General features: G+C 46.0%; 1 pseudogene; it reads left to right on the top strand.

Annotated features, from left to right (window-relative positions):
- The first annotated feature begins 741 nt into the window (after positions 1 to 741).
- On the top strand, positions 742 to 2865 carry LOC135387185 (uncharacterized; annotated as a pseudogene).
- The last annotated feature ends 6656 nt before the right edge of the window (positions 2866 to 9521 follow it).

Here is a 9521-nt window from a genome sequence, read left to right as displayed (position 1 = left end):
AAGAAGGAATCCAAATGCAGCGTGCCGCTGAGCACGTTCTTCGGACACAATGAAAAAGCTGAAGGCAGAATACAACTGCATATCTCATTTCAAGGAAAAGACCTTAGCACGGATTTCTTCGTTGTGGATCGCCAGGTTCCTACAACATTGAGTGGAACGGTATCTGAACATCTGGGACTGGTGAGTAGAATGGTGCACTCCACCCGCGTTCATGAGGACAACCAGTTTGGATTGTACGAAGCTGCACGGCCTTATGAGGACGTTTTTAAGGGCCTAGGCAAGCTCAAAGGAATAGTGTACCACATGAGACTGAAACCAAACGTCAAAGGCGTTGTGAAGCCCGCGCGAAGAATTCCCGTTGCATTAAAAGACAAAGAAAAAGACACGCTTGACCGTATGGAAGCAGACGGCGTGATATGCAGGGTCACTGAGCCTACAGAATGGACCAGTAACATGGTCGTCGTAGCAAAGAAGGAAAAGGTTCGAATTTGCCTGGATCCTGCGTACCTCAACCAAGCTCTGCTCAGGGAGCACTTTCCAATGGCAACGTTAGAAGACTTTGTCCCACGTTTGAGTGGGGCAAAGTATTTTTCGACGGTTGATGCCTCCTCTGGATTCTGGCAAAATCCTCTAGACAAGGACAGCTCATTTTTGTGCACCATGAGCACTCCGTTCGGAAGATACAGATTTCTGCGGATGCCATTCGGAGTTTGTACAGCGCCAGAGATCTTCCAGCGAGCCATGAGCAAGATACTACAGGATCTAGAGGGCGTCGAGGTTGTCATGGACGATGTTCTGGTTTGGGGCAGAACAAAAGCTGAACACGACGAACGCTTGCGGAAACTTTTAGAACGTTGTCGAGATGTGAATCTGAAATTAAATTTGAAAAAGTGCCACTTCTGTCAGCAACAAGTCAAATACCTGGGACAAATTCTGACACCGGACGGACTATCATTGGATCCCCGGCGCGTGGAAGACATCCGGGCTGTGCCGCAGCCGAGCGACGTGAAAGAATTGCGAACCTTTCTTGGGATGATTAATTTCGTATCCAGGTTTATTCCAAACGCAGCGCACAGGACCGCACCATTACGTGAGCTACTGAAGGCTGATGTAGCATGGGAATGGACCAACAGACAGGAAGAAAGCTTCCAATCACTGCGAGACGCACTGACAAAGGCCCCGGTATTAGCTTATTTTAAATCCGGCGAGCCACTGACCCTTTCGGTTGATACCAGCCAGTACGGTGTTGGAGCGGTACTCCTCCAGAGAAACGTCCTATTGCGTACTCGTCTCGTTCCCTAACCGAAGCGCAACAAAAGTACGCACACATCGAAAAGGAGATGTTTGCGATCGTGCATGGTTGTTCAAGATTCCACGATTACCTCTTCGGGCAAGTGACCGTAACAGTCGAATCTGACCACAAACCACTAGAAGCCATATTTAGAAAGTCGCTGCACGAGTGTCCACTTCGTCTCCAGAGAATGAGATTGACGCTATAAAAATATCCAATTGAAGTCATCTACAAGCCTGGAGCACAGCTTTTTATAGCGGACGCGCTTTCCCGTTTCCCAGCACAAGAGGAGCTACAAGAGGAAGCACAAGATTTCCACGTCAATGTTTTGGAAAACATGTCCATATCGGAAGACAAATTAGCAAATATTCTTCGTGCTACAGAGCAAGATTCCCAACTGCAATAGCTACGGCGTTACGCAGAATCGTCCTGGCCAGAGGAAAGATAAGAAGTCGCCGAGGAACTACGAGAATACTGGCAGTACAAAGAAGAAATTCATGGTCAAGACGGCTTCCTGTTCAAGTCGAACAGGATAATCATTCCTCGATCCATGCGTCGCGTAGTTCTTCGCTTGCTACACCCAGCACATTGCGGAGAAGATAAGATGAAAGAACGCGCTCGTGACGTCATGTTTTGGCCGGGCATGTCAGCAGCTATCAGACAACAAGCCCAGAACTGTGACAGCTGCAAAGAGCATAAGCCGCGCAACGCAAGACTTCCCATGATGAGTCACGAGATTCCTACCCTGCCTTGGGAAACGCTGGGAGCTGATCTTTTCTACCACGCTGGAAGTGAGTACATTGTCGTCGTTGATTATTACTCGTTCTACTTCGAGATACAGCAACTAAAGACAACGACGGCGAAAGAAATTATCTCGTTTTTGACAGAAACCTTCAGCACACACAGCATTCCTAGCAAGCTTGTCACCGATAATGGGCCACCTTTCAGCAGCAACACGTTCAAGGAGGGGATGAAGACGCTTCAAGTGACTCATGTAACGTCGAGCCCGCATTATCCCCGTGCCAACGGAATGGCTGAACGTGCCGTTGGGGAAGCAAAGAAGCTACTTAGAGTTCAGATGCGCACTCCTGGAATGGAGAAACACGCCCAGGGACAGAATTCTTAAGTCTCCAGTGCAGAGACTGATGGGACGTCGGACAAGAAGCCTGCTGCCAGTTCACTCGGAACATCTGAAGCCCAACATTGTGCCACCACAAGAGGTTGTCAGTCGCCTCCGCGACATCCGGCGTCGCCAACGATGTTTCTGCAACCATGGCACCAGGCAGCTACCAGACCTTCATCCAGATGACTCGGTATCGGTCTTCAACTATCAAAATCGCACATGGGCACCAGCGATAGTCCTGGGAACTGCAGGTACACCAAGATCCTACCACGTGAGGACTGACGATGGTCGGGACTACCGTCGTACTCGAGAACATCTTCATGCAGTTCATGAGCAACCGCAGACAAGCAGAAGCGAACAAAGGCAAGAGCCGCAGCCCGTTCTAGCAGCACCCAGGAGAAGCTCCCGGAAGCGCCGTAGCCCGCAACGATACCCAAGACCTGAGAACTGAATTTAAGATTGCTTTATTGTTCATGGCTTGATTGACAAAGAAATTGTTTTCTGTAGTAGAAGGGGAGATGTATGAAGCTTCTAATCTTAAGATAGTAGCAGTCTGTAGCATCACGTATCACGAGCTAGCTCGTTATCAGCGTGTTACCCTCGCCACTTGTTTACCGGCTCCGCACAGGCGCCTTCTTAAGCGCATGTCAGATTGGGCGACAGTCATTCTTGTCAGTCGTTGTACATCACTTCGGAATAAAGGCTGTTCTGGATTCACCTCGACTTGTTACAGGGATGATGGACTGTTCCAGAGCCCACAAGAACGTTCAGATACTTTCGTATGCCGGTACTATTTCTTATTTGAAATTCACGTTGAAACTGTTCAACTCTGTCTGGCTATTTCTGTTTCTTAGCTACTGCACTGATCCCACGGGTGATGGAGTTAGCAGGCAAGCTTGACCAGAGCCGTGTTTGAAATCGATTTTTAGCAACCCTCTCTCCCCTCCCCCACCCCATCGCGAGCTTCGGATCTTATATAAACCAGTTCCGCCATGGAGCTCAGAAATGCTACGCGTAATAATTGTAGAAGAAACATTCCCTTTTTTTAAAAAAAGCAAGTGGTTCAGGCAGCATTGCATAAATATACGAAACGAGCACGTTTTCACACAAACCGAAGTATCTGCAACAGAAGTAGAGACGAAATAGCCCATTTGGAGGGAAACGCAACATAATTAACTAGTCAGCTGTTCTTGTGCTGTCCCATTTTTCGAATGTAAACAGTGAACGCAAAGGACACAGAGAGACCGAAGGAAACCGTAACGCTCATGTGATAGCGTCGCACGTTCAAGTCACGTCTTCGCAATTACGCAGAAGTTTAAACGACATGGAGCTGCAGGTGCCCACCAGGGAGACCACACAGCACCAGAAACCATCCAGTTATTTGAAGAAAGAGCAGGTAGCAGAAGTAAGACAAAGCACAGACACGTACACTTGCTGCGTGTTACTGGAGCACATCCACAGCTTTCCAAGCACTAGTAGCTTCTGGAGGTAGCCACAAGAACGTACCATCAATGATATAATAGTCCAGGTGAAATTACAAACGTCAAGGGTGCCTTTCAAAGTAGCAGCCCACACCCAGCAAACTTCCCGAGCGAGCTTCCGAGCTTCCATGCTTCGACAGAGCCGAAGAAAAAAGACAACACCAATGACTCCTCTCTGAGCCCTTTCCTCTCCTGTCTGGTTTACCATCTCCTCTCTTTCGATCAGCGCCACTTCTGTAAGCAACCACGTGACCACTGTACCACGTGACCCTCTCGTTTTGAATTTGCAAGTCTGTGCACACACTTTTCGCGCTGATAGCGACCTTGTCCGTGTTGAAAATAGTTCGCGTGATTTAAAATTTTTGTGAGCAATTGCTTCATGGTACAGGTGCTGTTATGACTTCAAACTGAAGCTCTTACTTCAAGCTATTGTTTTTGCAATCTGGGCAACATTGTACTGCATGTACGGGAAAGAGTTTCAGCCAGTCGCCGGCGGTTTAATATGTCAGTTTTGTAACGTCGAAATTTGCGGTTGATGTGGGCGCCAGTTCCGAATCTGAAACTATTGCCCGGTTCGTATACAGGATTCCAGCCGTTTTCAAGGTACGTGCATGATGTATCGGATATGCTTTCGTAAGTGACAGGCATTCCCGTTCTTTTATGTGCTTTTAGCTGTGCTTGCAGGCATTATGAGCGCTGAACAGGGCGATCGCGAGATGCAATGCGGTGAAACTGTTACTAACCGCTATCTGCGCAAACGGTATGTTACATATTTTGGTGACTCCTTCATACTGACATGCAGTTCTAGCAATGCGTTTTGTAGTGGTCTTTCTTGCAGCTTAAGTTAGTACGAAGCGGCAAGCAATTTATGGAATCGTCGCGAGCTGGTAATGAAGCTTGTTCACAGGAGTAAAAACCGGGACTGGTATACTTAAAAAGGGGGAAAAAAGAGGGGAAACTATACTTAACGTTTCGAACGGACGCTCTTCTTCAGAAAAAAAAGTATAGTTTTCCCTTTTTTTTCCTTTTTTAAGTACACCAGTCCCGGTTTTTACTCGTGTGTTTTGTGTACCTTGCAGTCTTTTTTATCGTTCTCAAACTCGTTCACACCCAACCGAAAAATCCAACAAGACTTCATGATAAATTCTAATGCTCCATTAGAATATTTTGATGGACCCTCAAAACAGCTTGTCGGCAGTGGTCCCACAAGACTGTTAGCGGTCACTGTTAGCACAGCCCGTCAAGTGGGCCACATGGCCCCACGAAGAAGCCTGATGGCAGCATAGGGCCCCTGACGGCCCAACAAAGGGTATGCAACTGCCCATCAGGTCAGCTTAGGCCTTAGAGGCCCCACAAGACAACCCAATCGTCCGTCAACGAGGTCTTGCGGTCAAACACGATTTGCCTCATAGTAGATCAGGAACACCTAATGATACATCAGAGAGTGTGCGTTGCATAGCGTATAATCGCTAAAATACTCCATGCCAAATCCCGGAAAGGACAAAGGACAAAACTGCAACCAGCTCCGGTGGCGCAGCGGTAACGCGTGCGCTTGGAGACTGGGAGGTCCGCGGTTCGAATCCGCAGGCCGGCTGTGCCGTCTGGGGTTTTTCCTGGGTTTCCCTCAGATGTGTAATAGGCGTATGCCGGCACAGTTCCCCTGAAGTCGGCCCATGGACGCAGCTATCCTCCCCCCGAGCGGATTCCGCTCGGTCTTCCACTTCACCCTTTCCTCTCCTCCTCTCCACCACCTTTCCCTTCCCGAGAAACATGCCGCCTAATCAGGCAGGCAGACCTCTCGGGTTCCTCCCAACGACACTCCTCCTCCTCCAAAACTGCAAAAGATAATACGGAAACTGCGTCCTGTCCTGTCCTAGTCTTGTCATTTAGTGTTTCCTTGTATCGCTGTTATAAGAAATCAGCAGCGCTGTAGCCGACGTTGTTACAGTATTCAAAATGGCAGCTCGCATTGTCACTGACAGGCCGACAGAGCTTCGACCGGCAAGCTACTAATGTTCTATGCCGTCAGACTGATTGCGACTAGGTTATTCAAATACTGTGTCAAGGGTCAGTTAAATATGGTTCGTGATATGTGACCCCCATGAAACTTCCCTAAAACTGATATGCACTCAGAGACTCAAGCTGTGAACGCCCAACGTGTGAAGACGATTGAGCATCACGTGACTCTTGCAGCCTATAATGTTAGTCATGAGTTAATACTCCAAGCCATTCCCCACTTCAATGTTACTTGTGTGACATTCCCGATTTTAGTAACATAAGGCCAATTCCTGAGTATGGAACAGCATACGCAAGTCTAAAGAAATGCATAATTTTCCTTTCCTTTCTTTCACCGAAATCTAAGAGGGTCGAGGTACACCCCATGCTAGTTTGTGGTGGAATGCTTGTGTGTAGTATGGCTAGCTGGTGAATGCTCTGTAAAATTCACTTGCTAAGCAGCTTCGCCTGAGTAAATGTCCATGTGCTCCAAGATCGGCCGCTATTGTAAAAGACGGAACCCTTATTCCACAAAGAAGTTACCAGATTTGATTGAAGATCCGCTCTACACTGTGGACGCTGTGTGCGCGGTGCTTCCTGCCGACGCTTTGTAATATCTGAGAGAGCGTTCAAGGATTCATTTTACAAAAGGCAGATACACACAGGTGCAAGATTATACAAGTGCATAGATTATATTCGGTTACTCTTTTTCTTTTCACTAAAATCTAATAGAGTCGAGCTACGCCCGTGGATGCTATCTGGTGGAATGCTTGCGTGTAGCATGACTAGCTGGTTAATGCTCTTTAAAATTATTTTTCCTGCACGACAATCTGGATAGCATGTGCCTGAAGACCAGCTGCTGGGATGCAAGAGCGGATCCTACAATTAACGGCCATGTTCGAGGTACAACAACTTTATTTTATGGTGATGAATGGGGTGTTTCAGAGGAGATACTCTACCCCACTGCTGGTGGTGATGTGGATTGTTCGAGGACTCACTCTGCTCTGTGGCTCTAGACGCTTTCTAACGGCTGACACTACAAATGTACTGGATTGGCTATTTTTCCCGATAGGATAGATCCTGAATATCACTGTCAATTATCATGAATTTGAGTAAATTCGGTACGCTCTTCATGTTCGTGGAGTAAAAAAGTGACCTTTGCTTGTGAAACTTCTGAGTTCACTTCGCAAAAATTTACATAATTAAACTTAGGTTACATGAGATGCACATCAGGAGGCGGCAAAAACCTAGTAAGAGCAAATGCCGTTCACCGCATGACTCTAGGTGGCGTAGTTTTTTTTATTAGAATTCAATGATTTTCTGGGACACTCTGTATATGCAACGTTGATGAAATGTTGCCATACCATTCGGTGCTACCTGGGGTGTGCTCAACAAATATGGATGTAGCACTCTGCAATGTTGTCGAACGTTACATAACAGTTGCCTAAACGTTGTGTTGTGTTAAACAAACATGGCTGTAACACTGTCATAGTGTAGCGAATACATTTCTTTCTTTCATTCTTTGTTTATTTGGTAGCCGATTTGAAGCAATACAGAATCAGATATGGGTCTGTTAGGGCGGGCCGTGTTATACAGTTCCTGGAACGAAAAAAAAAAGAAAAAAAAAACATGGCAACATACTGTCCCGAGAGGACAAAGCTATTCGATACCACAGATTACACATATTTATAATTACCCAAATGTTGCCACAATATTGTGTGCACATTGAAGAATACTGCTCTAACGGTGTTACAATATTGTGGAAACATGACAGAAATGTTTGCTTTTGTTTGTTTAAACGATATTTCACCATTACGATCCAGTTTCTTTGTGAGAGTGTATGTGTGGGCCTGACACTACACTCTCACAAAGAAACCGGATAGTAAGGGTCAAAAATCGTCAAATTTTTAACCCATATTCTAAGGGTCAACACCTTACGCATAAAAGTACGACGGATAGTAAGCTAAAAAAATCGACAAATTTTTTACCCCTATTTTAAGCGGTGTTCGATGCCGCTTATTCTATGGGCTGTTTGGCTACCCTTGTGGTACTGCTTACTGCACCTAAAAATACCGCATAGTATGCGTCAAACATGAGCACCTTAGACGTCACGTGACCTCACGGTCCTTGTACAGGCAACGGCTGCAATTCTAAAATGACCCGCAATGCGGTTTTCCGGCGGCTGTTCTGGAAAAGGGTATGTGGTTCCCAATTGCCAAAAGCATCAGAAAGAAGTTTCCAGAGCAGTAGATGGAAAATCGGATTGACTGTCAATTTTGCATTGCAGCTATTGCCTGCCCAAGGGACGCTGACATCAAGCGGCGCCTAAGGTTCCCAGATATGACGCGTACTATGCGGCATTTTGGCGGTGCGATTCTCTGTGCAAAGACGGCATACCATGCGAAATTGTTTTATAGGAAAGAAAGAACAGCTGCTACAACAGGATCTCGATGATACGAATCTCACAGGGCATGAAAAAACAGTTCGTATCATCCGAGACTCGTCAGCAGTACCACATAGGTGCACGAAGCATGTATACTGACGGAAGCCCGTTCACTTTTATATGCTATCGCTTAGAAGATATCCATGGTATAGGCATAGCTTGTTGCTCAACCAAAAGACTTGGCAATTGACAGTACGCCACTTGGCCCACTGCACTGCAAAATCGTATGACACAGACAAACGCATCCATCACGTGAATAACTGATATAAAAGGCACGTTCTTACGCAAGGCAAGCAATATACAAGAGTTCTCGCGACAGTCAAAAGAAAAATAAGAAGCACGAGTCTATCACTTGAACCGGGTTCATCGTCTCACTATAGCTCACGTACGCCGCTATCTCATTTAAATCAGAACATCTGAATACATGAAAGTACTTCCCACAGCGTAGCACGCGTCTAAACCGTAATGCAACAAAAATTCGCCAAATAATTCCACTTTATTGCAGGAAAGAGCCCATAATAATATATACATGCATATCTACTAGAATATTGCGCCTGTGGCCTGAAAATGATGGTGCATAAGGCGCACGTGACCAAACATTAAAAAAGATGGGAACAGCATACTAGCCATAACCCAACAGATTACAACACCTGCAATATTTTAGAGAATTATGAGATTACATTTGTGCATCTTCACAACACTTAACAGTCTGCGTCGGCGTGGCTTAGTAAGGGTAAGATTGGACGTAAGCGTAAATTTATTCGTTTCGTTTCTGAGAATGTATAACGTAATTGTCACACTGGCTTTTGTCAGCTGCCGGAGAGACCGTGGCTTTCAATGATGGCAGAAGACGATTTCAAGGACCAGCAATTGATAAAAGTCAAGCATAACATTTGCGATCTCCATATGACATATGCTGTCTTTCCACTGCGTATCAATATTTACATGTTGCGCCACCTCCGTATTTAAAAAAAAAAAAAAAGCATCGCCCAAAGTATAGCGTTACTTTTTTTGGTAACGGTAGCGGCACTCCGTTACTTTAAAAACGAAGTATCGATATCGGTATTTTGATACTTTTTACTGAAGTAACGAGTATCGGTATCGCGATACCATATTTCGGTAACGGGTACACAGTAAATCCAAAAACACCCTTTTCTACACAAAAAGGGTGTTTTAAGTGATATGCAC

Source organism: Ornithodoros turicata, chromosome 1 (genome assembly GCF_037126465.1).
Source record: "Ornithodoros turicata isolate Travis chromosome 1, ASM3712646v1, whole genome shotgun sequence".
In the NCBI taxonomy this organism is placed as follows: domain Eukaryota; kingdom Metazoa; phylum Arthropoda; class Arachnida; order Ixodida; family Argasidae; genus Ornithodoros; species Ornithodoros turicata.
The sequence above is the reverse complement of the archived record's forward strand: the minus strand, read 5'-3'. Positions and strand labels throughout refer to the sequence as shown.